Source organism: Dipteris shenzhenensis, chromosome 23 (genome assembly GCF_047967505.1).
Source record: "Dipteris shenzhenensis isolate YYH24624 ecotype China chromosome 23, Dip_SZ_1.0, whole genome shotgun sequence".
In the NCBI taxonomy this organism is placed as follows: domain Eukaryota; kingdom Viridiplantae; phylum Streptophyta; class Polypodiopsida; order Gleicheniales; family Dipteridaceae; genus Dipteris; species Dipteris shenzhenensis.
Genome location: NC_141618.1, coordinates 42,275,960 through 42,288,968, shown reverse-complemented (window position 1 = coordinate 42,288,968; position 13,009 = coordinate 42,275,960). Strand labels below are relative to the sequence as shown.

At 37.5% G+C, this 13,009-nt stretch overlaps 1 pseudogene; it reads left to right on the top strand.

The window, feature by feature from the left end:
* The first annotated feature begins 8,686 nt into the window (after positions 1-8,686).
* LOC147887400 (uncharacterized) lies at positions 8,687-9,415 on the top strand (annotated as a pseudogene).
* The last annotated feature ends 3,594 nt before the right edge of the window (positions 9,416-13,009 follow it).

Here is a 13,009-nt window from a genome sequence, read left to right as displayed (position 1 = left end):
CATATTGGTCCCACCTCAAGATCAATCACTTGCTTGATCCCATGCATATCTTCAAGAATGTGGCATCTACCATTTAGGATTATTTGATTGGGACATGAGATTCCTTGAGCATAAGAGAGGATCTACGCAATGCAGGGAGGATGCGTGAAGCTTGGCCACAAGAGAGACCAAATGGGTGTGTCTTTTTACCACGTGCACCATGGACATTATCAAAGAAAGAGATGGTGGTGGTGAAGCGGGCTATCACTACAATTCGTACTTCCATTGGATGCATGAGGTGTTTGAAGGGGGCCTTCACAAAGAGTAAGAAAAGAGGTGTAGAGCAATTATACGGCTTGAAATCTCATGATTGGCACAAGATGACTTGGCATAATCTCTTTTTCCTTCCAAATTTGTGAGTCTAGAAGCAACTAATCAGCCATCGCTCATGTGTTCCATTCATACTACCTACTAGCATTTCTCATTGTGCATCAAAGGAAGTGAAGGATTGTATTTACAAGATGGGCGAGCTTGTGAGGTACCTCACACTATACAAAATGTGAAGCGTATCAATGCTTGATGCAAGGTTTTCATATTGCTAATATGGTGCACTTTTTCCTTTCTAGGTATGTGAGCTTAAGGGAAATAGATCCTTTTTGCTTGAGGATGCTTGAGTTATGTTAGTGGAGGTGGTTTGTTTAGTGGAGGAGACCTTTCCATGTTCTATTCTCACAAGCTAACTATATCTCATAGTGGATTTGGTGGATGAGATTGCTATATGCGGCATTGTACATGCACGATGGTTATTCTTCCTCAAGCGCTTCATGAAGACCTTGAAGAGTTTTGTGAGGCAAAATGCAAGGCCCAAAGGTAGCATGGCCGAGGGTTGGTTGGTACAAGAGTCACTTGTATATATTTCTGAGTTTCTTGTTGATGTGGATAACTATCTCCCATGACTATGGAGAGATGAAGAAGACCTAAGGATGACATCTATTGTGCCTCAAGGGAAAGGGTGCAGCAAAGTAATGGACATGGAGTTGCTTAATAATGTAAACCTCTATTGCATGCTTAATATTGATGTGATGAAAAGATGGGTGACAAGATGTGAGGATGCAAAGGCAAGAAGACATTGAGAAAGGGTCCTTTTTTGTACATACCATGGATCTCATGTGCCATACTTTGAGCATCTAAGAGCACTTCCAAATGATACTCATGTCCATTGGCTACTTGACAAAATGGAGAGAGAAAAGAGAGACGAGGGATGCATATCACAATGGAAGAATGGGAGTATGCTAGAGGATGCATGCAAAAGGTTGGTATATAGAATGTTTTGCATAAGTTAGGAGCTTTCAACAATTTAGGTTGCTCATTCAATTGATTTTATCTTGGTGTAGTGTACTATGTTAAATGCTATATGGTGTGAGGGAAAGCATTTTCATACTACACGACAGATTGATGATAAGAGAAACACACAAGATTGCAGCATCATTACTGGCTTTGAGGGAGTCAATGGAGCCGTGGATGATTATTATGGCATTATCCAAGATATTATTAAGCTTGACTTTCTGCGCTTCTTTGTGTATGTTTTGGATGTCGTGGTTTAAGGACGTGGTGAAAAGAGGTCCTAATGCAACAATCAAATGCCATGCAAGTGGTTTTGTAACTATTGACTCGACAAAGTTTTGGCAAAGCAAGAAGGACACACTAGTACTACCGCAATAATGTGAACAGGAACTCTACACATATAAAAATTCTCACTTATTTATATTTGATACCTTCAATGCAAGGAAATAACATGTTTGTATTTGTGTTTGAATAGGTTGTTTATCAACCAATGGTGGTGGATAATAATAGGTGGTGGCATGTCATACCTATTATGCCACATTCCAAAGTTATGTATAGTACATTTACTAATATGGAGCATATGGAGGATGATCATGGCCATGGATTGATGATCATGATACAAGAGAGGAGGATGATCATGAGATAGGAGATATAGATATTCAGGCCATTACCTATGAGGACGAGCCTACCATTGGTGATGCCGATTTCGATGAGCACAGTAGCACATGTAGTAGTGGACTGAACGTTTTGCAGATCTCCACATTGGTTTGGATATTGAAGTAGATAGTTTGGCAAGGGTTGATCTCATTGAGCATGAGATTTAACCGTAGCCCATCATTGTATCATCCAAATTTCTTACATATTGGCAAAACTATTTTATATATTGTCTCATTTTCCTCACCTCACTTAATTTTTGTATATGTGTGTTTGGCAAAAATCATATTATGGTGTGTGACACATGCATAGCATTGATATTTTTATTAAATTATGTGCTTTGGTAATCATGGGCAATGTTTGGCAAGCCATGATGCAAATTTCAAACTCTGTTGTGCATAGACGTGTCTAAACGTGTGTCTATTATATCGTGTGGATGCGTTATTAAACCCATGTATAACTGTACTGCTAAATGCATGAATAATTGTGCTAATAGACATGTCCGTATTTCATTAACTATATCAATGCTTATAAACGTGCCTACTATTTTGCACGTCTACTGATGCATTGTGTTGTTGTGAAGATTAGTGGCATTGTGAGGGATGCTTACTAGTCATCCATCATCCACCAATATCATTTTAGTATGCACCTAATGAGTAATGTTGCAAGCTTAATTTGGAATGTAGATTGATGTCATATCTTCCTATCAAGGATAGACAAGGCTAGGGTGTACTCCATCAAAGTTCTTTGCTTGCTAGGGAAGCACTTTGCTACAAACATAATGACAACCAAGTGCATCTGCTTGTATACATAGTGGACAAGATAGACATTGTAGGAATACTTCTAGAAGTTTTTCCTCAAAATGTTTATGAAAACTTTGAAGGGATTTGTGCTAGAATATAAGTCCCAAGGGAAGCATGGAAAATGGTTCATTAGTGTAATCATAGAGTTCCTTGGAGGGGTCCTTTGGCATAATAACAAAGATGATTGTATCAAGTTTGATGTTGCTCAATGAAAAGGGAAGATAAGAAAGATAGGGGCGTTTAAGGGAGAACTTTTATAATTTTATATCCTCTATCTTCAAGATGCAAAAGTAGACTCAAAGTTATGAATAGTCTAAAATAGAAAGAGTAGTTGTGAGAAGGGGGTTTTGATTAAGACATAGTGGACATCCATATGTGGAGGACCTTGCTCTTCTCCCCAAAGACATGCCATGTCATTGGCTATAAAATTTTCAAGTTTACTGCAACAGTGAGAGATTAAAAGTGTGGGAGTTGGCAAGGGGATGTGATCTACAGACACAACTCTTACTTCTTACTTAGACTCTTGCTTATCATTTATTTAAGGACCATTGCTATAATCACTATAATGTGCATCCTCATTGCTTTAATGTCATTGCAGTATAAGTACAGGTCATATAGGAAAAACTTTCATGTGGAACACATTGATTCAAAGAGGACCACATTTGGATGTGGTTCATGGAAAACTCCATGGAAGATAGTTGAGTATGCACAATCTTCTTTCCTGATAGTTCTAATGGAATTTTTATGTTGAATGTAATTGGTATTTCATCTAGGTCCTTTATATCTAAGATGGTGTTATGTGGTCCAAGTTTTTGCTCAAGCCAACTTTTAAATGTGGTAGAGGTCTAGACATGAAAATGCCAATGCTTTGTGTTGATACATTAGAGGCTGAAAAGCACAATGGATATCACCATTCATCATCTTCTAAGGAACCACAACTAGTACACCTTCAGGATCAAGCTAAGTTCTAAGTTTTATAGATCCTGAGCTAGGAATTAAACTAGAGGTACACTTACGTGGCATTATGACTTGGCTGATGATGTAACCCTTGATGTAAATACTATTGGTTCATACTTTTCCCTTTAACTTGTACTTGCATTCTTGTACTTGCATTATGATAATTCATAAGTTGTGTTCAAGTAGATGTGCTTACTATTTCTATCATTAAAAAAGTAGTACAACATATGCATCGAAACAAGATAGAAAGCACCAACTTCCAAGGCTTACAAAATTATTAATTGTGCATAAAGCCCTAAAAAATAAAAGATTACTAACGCTATAACAAAGTAGGGATTACAAAAGCACAAGAACAAAGAAGAAAATTAAACTAGAACTTGGTCATCATAAGTTTACAAAGTATGAGACTAAAAGAAACAAGAGTTTCCACATTAGGGATGATTTTTTCGCGTTAGTTTCATTAATAAGTGAAAGTTTTATATGGCTTGTGAAAGTTTATATGCTTTTATAAAAATAAAAGCTTAGTATATTCGCCACAATTTGAAACTAAAATTAAAAAAAGAGCTAGGTTTAGCTTTTAAGATTATAAAATTATAAATAAAGTCCATGAAAATTCGCCAATGTTTTATATAATAAATAAATATACTTGGAAACTTTCACCAACATATTATATATACAATTTAAAATTTTGGCTAGATCTATAGAATTAAGCACCAAAAGAAGACTTGTGCCCTTATATCCAACATACATTTGGCTAACTTAAGCCTATGGTAGGCCCATGATTAGCAATATGTCTACCCCTCATCAAGTCATATAGTAGGGATATATCTCTTCATGCTTCTATCTTCAACAAGAACATGGAAGGACACTACATACATAGGTAAACAGAAACAACAAGTAGATTCTTAGCAAGAATAATCAAATGATTAAAATGACACAAAATTAAAGAATGAAAGTTTCTATAATGGCTTGGTAAAAGGTGTCTTGTTAGATATTTTAAGTATTTCTTTAGTCATAGCTTATGATCGCAAAAAGTAGGTAAAAATTCAACTAAATTAATGAATAGAGCTAGAGTAGTGAATATGCAGTAAGTCACATATTTAGTTGTGTGTGTGTGAAAATCTAACTTTAATTTCATCATGTACTTCTATGCATTTATATTTAGTTGTGTGTATGTGTGTGTGTGTGTGTGAAAATCTAGCTTTAATTTCATCATGTACCTTCTATGCATTTATATGTTTAGAAATTTATCACAATGCAAATAACTCGGGGGGTCCATCTAGGAAATGTATATATACTATGAGAGTTCAAAATGAGGGGTATTTTAATTCTCAAGACTTACAGAAATATATTCATAGTAGGGGTAATTTTATACACCATTTTTAAATTAACAGGTAGGGTGTGTTTATTCTCATATCCAAATTCAAAGTTATTTTTTAAATATTCTTTCATCTAGGATGATGTGTAAGAGTGTTCACAATTTGTTGATGGGTAGCTCAAAGTTTTAATGCGCCGAATAGCCCTCACAGTCATGATAAGTAAATATTGGTGTTGGATTCAGCCAAATTGGTCTCTCAAGTTCTCCTCAAGTTCCAGACAGTCCACAGATCTTCTTGCATGGTGATCAAGATCTTACCGATTCCAACCATAATAAATTCCTACTCGACAAAAAATATCAACCAAACCAACAGGAAGATCATCATGAAGTCATTGGTAGTGTGGAAGGTGGGGCTCTCCATGCCACCCCATCGGCTAAAACCTTCACGAAGAGAATCAAAGAAGCTGCCAGGTCCATTTGGTCAAGGATGGAGAAAAGATTTAATTTTTTAGATATGCCTATAAATTCTTTTGTCACTACTCAAGGTGAAGAGAGGAGCAAGGGTTTGGGTAGGAAAACACAAAGGTTTTATAATTGTAGTGAAGAATCAAAGACCTCAAGCTCTGTGGCTTCAAGAATTGAATTGCGGCCTGAATGAGAATTCCTACATGCATCGCAAATAAGCTATTTCTACTCATATTAGAATACTGTTGGATAGATAGCCAATTGGATGTTATTGTTAATATTACATGGAAAGTTGATATAGATATAGAGACCTAGTAGGCTATTTCTACGGTTGACCTGGCAGGCACCATGTTGCTTTATGTAAATCTCATGTAAATACTTTAAGCTATATGCCTATGTTTATGTATGCCTATGTGAATTTCTACATTTATGCTTCTATGTTTCTATATGCCTCTGCATATGTATGCCTATGTCTATGCTTCTACATTTTTGTATGCATTATGATGTATGTTTATGCTATATGTGAATGCTAGCATATGCTTTGTGCCTATTTAATGAATGCCTATCCTTCTATGTGCCTATGTGAATGCATATCCATCATCCTTCTATGGACCATATCATACGACTTCACACAAATGCAACTATATCTTCTCATCCATGGTTTAATCATGTAGACATTGTGCAAAGGTCTCATTAAAATATACCCCATCATGGATTATTTTCTTTTGCAAAAGAGAAAAAAATTATTAAAAGAAAATATTTACATTGCAAAAGTTTTGATCATGTAGGCATTGGAGAGGCATTATAACTCATGCAAACGTCTCAATAATTGTAAATCAAATTGAATAACTTGACAATAAAACATCTTATCTTCCTTATTTTAAGGATTGAGTTTTCAATCGAGGGGCTAGCCATGTGTCATCCATTCGATCAATAAGTGTGGGATATGGGGAAAGTGGGGAATGAAATGGTCATCATAACTGTCATCATGGCTCCGTCTCCTGTTACATAGCCTCCATGCTTTCCATTGTGCTTTCCCTGCCTCTGTGTTTTGGAATGAGCTCAGCATAGCAGTTAGTGAAGAAGCCATTCATGATGCACAATGAGTGACCTGGATAGAGGAGATGTTCAAAGGGTTGGTTGGATACTATGTACTTTTTTTGACTACCTAGTACCAATGCAATATGCTAGCCTGTCCCTTTTCTAAGGAGTAGTTCCAACCACCTACGGGATCAGATTCTAGAGGTGGGGAGGAGGGCATTAGTTTGTCTAAGGTGTATTAAATGATTTGATTATTTTTAGAGGTATGGGTTAAAGTCGATAGTACTGCCAGTTAGGTGGTCATAATGTAGGCAGTTTTGAGGTATTAGGTTGTGGCTGGTCTTTATGTGAGTATGTCTGGCCTTTGCTCTCGTAGCTAAGAGACGTGTGTGCCTTTAACGTAGGAAATTTTGAGATATTAGGTTGTGGCTGGTCTTTACGTGAGTATGCCCGGCCGTTGCTATCGTAGCTAAGAGAAGTGTGTGCCTTCCTCTCCTCTCCCGTGCTCTTTTCATTCTGGTGGTAATTGAAGCTTCAATTTAATCCATAAAATCAAGCACTGAAGACATGTTAAGTATATTTTCTAGAATGTCACGGCCCTTAATGAGGCCGTTTTTCTTGCCATCCTCTAATTGCATGCATACAATTTGCACCATGATAGCCAACAATGTAGCAATTAATTTATAGGAGACATTAAGCATAGTGATAGGCCTCCAATCACCAACTCTCAGCAACAACCTACCAGAATCCAGTAACCAGATTTCCATTCCCATCCTGAACTCTATCAATCGATTCCCCCCGGATATGCTTTCTTTTGGTTGCCTAAAAAAACATTTTTGAGGGACAATCTGCCACATTTAGCCATAGCTGTCTACTACAATTCTAGACCTTTCAACCTTAGCCAACTCCAAATCTTTAATGGACAACTCACACTCCACCAATAGGGTAGAAAAATATGCATCCCTGGGATCAAAACCCATTACATGCATATTTAGACTTTATTGAATTATAGACAACAGATAATTATCCTTGCTAAATCTATCTCTTTCTTGCTTGGCCCATCACTTAGCAAAAATATGGATACCTTGTATCCCAACATCACATCTAGTGCATTGGTCCACCACATTTGGTGTGCTTTCCTTGACATAGCTCTAATTTGTTGACAAAATTCCTTATCTATAGCCAATATTGACAAATTTAAATGGCACATCCCGAGACCTCCCAATAGGCAAGGGAATGGAAAAGGTTCACATTAGAGGGGCATGATCTGAAACCCTGAAGCTGGCAAACAACTTCCCCCCCATAGGAGCCTTCACTTGAGTTATCAAGACGACCCACCTTAAAGTGGCCCCCCTTTTTGTGCCTAAGCGTGGAGGCTAATAAATCTTATGTAAGGGGGAAGGGAAGGGAGAGGCGGGAAAATACAATTTGGGGACAAAACCCAAATTTTGTTGAAATGGCCCCCATTTCCCCCAAAGCTCAACATCACTGCAACAACTACTTTCAAGCTTCCTTCCTTTATATCCATACGATTGCATAGCCATAGCCATAGCTGTGAGCTTCCATCCTATTTCTTCATCCCCTTTGCAATTCCTTCTTTCCAATTTGAAGCTCCACTTTGCTTCCCATCCATGAAATTCTGCACTTTTTAACATCTCCTTCCTTCCATCACCCCTATTGCAGCAATAGCGACAAGGCTAAGAGAAGAAAGAGAGAGGCGCAATGGAAGGCTGATAATTGAGAAGTAAGCCCTTTGCCTCGCGTGGTGTTGATCACTGCTTGTGTTTTCCTGTCTCTTCTCGTGAAATTTTGAGCCATATCGTAGGTGAGAAGAAACTTGTAGAGCATCTGTTCATGAGAACTATAGTCTGTTTCCCCTTCTACGTGCTCTAGAATCCTTCAGATCCTTTAGCTAGCCATGGTGTCCTGCCCTTAGTCTTCTTGCTCACAGGGACATTCCCTAGCGTTGGGAACAGCACAAAGTTTCTTCGCTTCTACCAGACACCTCTTCTCCCTGTTTTGCCAGCTCACATCTCGTTCTTTGCATCATCGCTGCGAGATCTCTTCTCTCCCAAATGGAGTTTTGATAACAGGAGTTCCTTAGATGCGTTTGGAGGCACCCGTGATCTATTCGAAACCACATAGAGTGTGAGAGAGAGAATGATCCTTCAGGCGAGCTCAATACCCCTCTACCGTTCATACTTTCATCTACATGGACCACATGGCAACTTTCTCCAGGCTTGCGTGCTTTGGAGCTTCTGGATCTAAGTTTACGTTTGGATTTTGGATATGGTTCGCTCGCCTCATCCTCCGGGCTATATCGCCTTTATATCCTTTGCACAACGGGTGCCTCTGACATTCACTCTACCACTTGGAGGCTACACCTCCCCAGGCTTTGGGCTCCATCCTTCATCTTCGCTGTCATTGCAATGTGTGCAAGCACCTTAGGAGGGTACGCTTTCAACCACCTCCTTACTCTTATGGAAATTTCTTCTGAATCATACATCTTTCTTTCGATGTCTTTGCACTGAGCAACTGTGGCTCATGTTACTTGAACTTTATGATTTTCACCAGACGGATAGCTTCAAATTTGGATTTCTCGTTTAGTGTCTTCTTGGTTTTTATTGTAAGCAGAACCGATGAATGTGCCAACTAGTACTTGGATCCTGCGTGGAAGTGGAGCACGCTTTTGATTCTTCCATCATGCTACTTTGCCATCCTTCTATTTAGATTGAAGAACCAAAAGGATCACATGCTAGCAACCGAATATTGCCATACAAGTGAGAATTCGCTGATGGCATTCGTAATATACCTCTTATATGTAGTTACTCGCAACAAGAAGTAAAAAAGGAAGTTTTTGGGTGCTTATTTATGATGTTTTGGATCAATCTGAAATGGACAGCTTTGAAAACGAGCTATGATGGTGTGTGGTGTCGAGTGCTTTGATAAAATAAGCTCGGTGGTGGCTTGTTGCCTTCCATCGAGAAGAATAATAAATATACCTTCTTCTTCATTACATGATGGCGATTGGACTTTGAGAGCCATTGACGCTGCCACAGTTGAAGAGGTATGTTTAATACTTTTTGCCTTACTCCCGAATTTTTCATCATGGTTAAGAGCAGTACTTTATCCTTGGTAGTTCTTGTGAGATATTTATTGGAGTGATATGTGTACATACATGGGTCCTCTATAAGCTACATATATTTAAAACTTCTCGTTGCTCAGGTTTGTGCACTTGTAGTGGTAAATTTGATAGGCACCATGACCTAGGACCAAGTTTCTTAGATCTAGTTGACAAGCTAAAGAAATGTATGTTTATTTATTTTTTAAAAGTTTTTGTTGTGAATATGCATATGCATCATTGTCTGTGATGTTCTGTTTCTTTTTTAATGTATTTATTGGTCCTTTGTATAATGTAAGTTGAAATTGGTTTGGGATGCTTTATGTAGTGTAGTATTATGATTTCAAACATGAAAGAAGGGCTTGGTTCAGGAAGTGGTGTCTGGTTCCTGCACTCACAAGGCAGGGGGCTAAGAGGCACCATGACCTAGGACCAAGTTTCTTAGATCTAGTTGACAAGCTAAAGAAATGTATGCTTATTTATTTTTTAAAAGTTTGTTGTGAATATGCATATGCATCATTGTCTGTGATGTGCTCTTTCTTTTTTAATGTATTTATTGGTGCTTTGTATAGAGTAAGTTGAAATTGGTTTGGCATGCTTTATGTAGTGTAGTATTATGATTTCAAACATAAAAGAAGGGCTTGGTTCAGGAAGTGGTGTCTAGTTCTTGCGCTCACAAGGCAGGGTGCTAAGAGGCACCATGACCTAGGACCAAGTTCCTTAGATCTAGCTGACAACCTGGAGAAATATATGCTTATTTATTTTTTAAAAGTTTATGTTGTGAATATGCATATGCATCATTGTCTGTGATGTGCTCTTTCTTTTTTAATGTATTTATTGGTGCTTTGTATAGAGTAAGTTGAAATTGGTTTGGCATGCTTTATGTAGTGTAGTATTATGATTTCAAACATGAAAGAAGGGCTTGGTTCAGGAAGTGGTGTCTAGTTCCTATGCTCACAAGGCAGGGGGCTAAGAGGCACCACGACCTAGGACCAAGTTCCTTAGATCTAGCTGACAACCTAAAGAAATATATGCTTATTTATTTTTTAAAAGTTTATGTTGTGAATATGCATATGCATCATTGTCTGTGATGTGCTCTTTCTTTTTTAATGTATTTATTGGTGCTTTGTATAGAGTAAGTTGAAATTGGTTTGGCATGCTTTATGTAGTGTAGTATTATGATTTCAAACATGAAAGAAGGGCTTGGTTCAGGAAGTGGTGTTTGGTTCCTGCGCTCACAAGGCAGGGGGCTAAGAGGCACCACGACTTAGGACCAAGTTCCTTAGATCTAGCTGACAACCTGAAGAAATATATGCTTATTTATTTTTTAAAAGTTTATGTTGTGAATATGGATATGCATTATTGTTTGGTATGTAATTATTAACTATCATGCAAATATTGAAGCAAGGCCACTCACTAATAGACTTCTCGGGTTACCAATCATATCTTCAATTTTTGGATGTTCGTAATTTGGCAAGTATGCATTGGTCAAGGAGTAGTGCAATAGATATGGCTAACCATATGAACCAAGTCATAATTGATGATTTAAAGGAGACTTTAAGACTTGCAGACTTTTTTTCTGTGTCATTGGATGAGTACACAGCTATGGATACTACATCGTGGTTGGGAATGCATTTGTACGTGATAGAAAACAATAAGAGAAAACCATATTTTTTACATGTACACAAACTTGATTCAGAATCCAATGCTAATAACTTAGTGCAAGTTTTGATCCAAGCTTTAAAAGAGTATGGAGGCATGATAGAGTTTGAGATGGTCAAGAGACTTATTTGTTTTGCATGTGATGGTGCTTCAGTCTTGCAAGGTTGTCAGAATGGTGTCTCTGTACAAATAGAAACAAAATATGCTCCTTACTGTGTTGGGATACATTGTATGGCTCATCGCACAAATCTAGCTTACAAAGTTGTGTCGCCATTTCCATCAGTACAACGAATCGAGACTATGGTTAAAAAAAGCTACTCTTACTTTTGCAAGAGTCTAAAAAGATACAATCAATTTAGAGTTATTGCAGAAGCAGGGTACAAAAGGGAGGAAGATTTTGAAGAATGTGGATTCTAGATGGATATCTTTGGTTCAGCCAGTGAAAAGATTATGGGATGAATACAAGACTTTGGTCTAATTAATGCATATGGAGGCAGAAGAAGTGGTTGAAAAGGCAGATATTTTGTATCATAAACTGACCAACATAGATTCAATATTGGGATTGTGTGGAATTATTCCACCTTTAGACAAAATGAATATGTTGAGTAAAATGTCTCAATCGAAGGATATTTATATCAATGAATATTTCAAGGCAATAAAACTCACTAATTTGAGTATAACAGCAGCATACGATAAGAATTCAAGCTCCAATTTTCAAGACGAGAAATTGTTTAAAGATTGGAAAAGTTTAATAGACCTAGATGGGGATTCCTCTCTTTTAACATGTGACCAGGAAGGATATGTTTGCCTTCGTGCAAACAATCAGGTTTTCAGGATGATGAGAGAAAACAAACGACACAAAAGACTACAATACATTAAAAAAGAGGCTTTTTTAAAGAAAGTACAAACAGTGAAAAATGCCCTTAGTGAAGTTGCAAGTGCAGTGGTAGATGAGATCAAAAGTAGGTTTCCACGAAATGACCTAATGGAAGCATTTACCATCATATTTCCACATTTTTAGGTCAATGGATCTTATGAAAGTATCAAAGCAGGTCTAAAGAATCATTTGGATGCTCTCAAAAAACACTTTGGACGAGACATTGACATGGACAATATAAAGTACAATGGTTTGTTGGATTTTGGAAAGCTTTATTCACACTCTTCCCTTTTTGGAGAAGTCATGCACCAGCAAAGTAATTTAATGACTCGCAGTACATTCCTACAAGATAACATTTCTGAGTACTTCAAGCTTGCTAATTTATGTCAAACCTTTATTCTTGGCTCAATTGAGGATGAAAGGTGTTTTAGTACTCTCGGTTACTTGAAGAATAAGCTTCGTAATAAACTAGATGATAGCTTAGATCTTAGCTTGAGATTATACTCTTGTTCTTATGATGTTAGTAGCTTTCCGTATGATAGAGCATTAGCACTCTGGAAGTCAAGCTGTAAAAGAAAAGGCTATAATTAGCTTTTTTGGACTATTTAAACTAGACTTTGAGAATTTTCTTCCCCCATTGGATTTGAAGGATATTCATTATCCTTGATTTATTTTTTTCTCATAATTTTTAGTTGCCTATCCCCATCATAAGTTTTTAAGGTTTCGTGAGCCCAGCCTCAAGGTTTTGCATCCTCATTCTTCGAGACAAATAGATGGGCTTGTTAGTG